Below are 1534 nucleotides of genomic sequence, written 5' to 3' on the forward strand. Positions count from 1 at the left end.
GACAGATAAGATATCCCAACACAGCGGTATCTTGATACCACCAAGAACGGGAAAAAAAAATTCCACGGAATCAAAAAAATTGAAAAATTGGATCTATGTCCAACGGATCACACCTACCAAGAAAAAATATTTTGTTTTGGTTCGACCTGTAGTCGCATATGAAATAACGGACGGTATAAATTTAGCAACACTTTTCCCCCCAGATCTGTTGCAGGAAAGGGATAATGTGCAACTTCGAGTTGTCAATTATATTCTTTATGGAAATGGCAAACCAATTCGGGGAATTCCTGAAACAAGTATTCAATTAGTTCGGACTTGTTTAGTGTTGAATTGGGGCCAAGACAAAAAAAAGTTCTTATATCGACGAGGCCCATGCTTCTTTTGTTGAAATAAGGACAAAGGTTTGATTCAAGATTTCCTAAGAATCGACTTAGTGAAGTCCCCTATTTCGTATACCAGCAAAAGGAATGATCCATCAGGTTCAGGATTGATCTCTGAAAATGGATCGGATCGCACCAATATCAATCCGTTTTCTTCCATTTATTCCAAGACAAAGATTCAACAATCCCTTAACCAAAATCAAGGAACTATCCATACGTTGTTGAATAGAAATAAAGAATGCCAATCTTTGATAATTTTGTCATCATCCAATTGTTCTTAAATGGGTCCATTCAACGATGTAAAATATCACAATGTGATAAAAGAATCAATTAAAAAAGATCCTCTAATTCGAATTAGGAATTTGTTGGGTCCATTAGGAACAACTCTTCCAATTTATAATTTTGATTCATTTTACCATTTAAATTTAATAACTCATAATCAACTCTTGGTAACTAACTATTTGCAACTTGACAATTTACATTACAACCCAACAAAAAGGAGGGGTTCTAGTGGAACAGAACAAATGATGTCGAGCCAGGAGCACCTTCATTCCTATATAAAATGATGGATGTAAGAATCCACAACGGATCGTGTCTTTCAAGTCGCACGTTGTTTTCTACCACATCGTTTCAAACGAAGTTTTACCATAACATTCCTCTAAATTGGAACCGGTATGGAAATGCTTCAATATTCAATTATGGAATCATGAATAGTCATTGGTTCAGTTGGTCCATAGTAATCTAGATTTTTCTCTGCTATATAGATGGGTAGATATTTTTCTGAAGGAATCTCAACAAAAATGCAACTTAACTCCATATTTTATTGTATGAATACAACATTTTTTATAAAAAAAAAACATAAATAAGACGAAAAAAGAAGTTTTTTTTAATTTGTATCTTCAAGTGACTCAATAGGATAGATTTATCAATATTATGTTTCTTCAAGCACCAAAGATTCAACTCCTTCGGAATCATTAAAAATGGTTTAAAAATAGTTATAATTGAAAAAGTTTCTGAGGACACCAAAATGACCCGGGTTTGGTGTGATCCATATTGCATAGGACGGGTCGGGTGTGGACAAACGGGATGGAGCAAGTTCGCGCCGGATGGGCCCAGGTCCATAAAGTCATTTCAGAAGCCCATGTTAAAATGAG

At 35.0% G+C, this 1534-nt stretch overlaps 1 pseudogene; it reads left to right on the plus strand.

Moving 5' to 3' along the window:
• The window catches only part of LOC132276120 (DNA-directed RNA polymerase subunit beta''-like), a 3141-nt pseudogene extending 2195 nt beyond the window's left edge, over nt 1-946 (plus strand).
• The last annotated feature ends 588 nt before the right edge of the window (nt 947-1534 follow it).

The sequence above is a fragment of the Cornus florida genome, unplaced genomic scaffold (genome assembly GCF_030987335.1).
Source record: "Cornus florida cultivar Cherokee Brave unplaced genomic scaffold, ASM3098733v1 CherokeeBrave_3.0.0_Hap2_Chr10, whole genome shotgun sequence".
NCBI classification, from domain to species: domain Eukaryota; kingdom Viridiplantae; phylum Streptophyta; class Magnoliopsida; order Cornales; family Cornaceae; genus Cornus; species Cornus florida.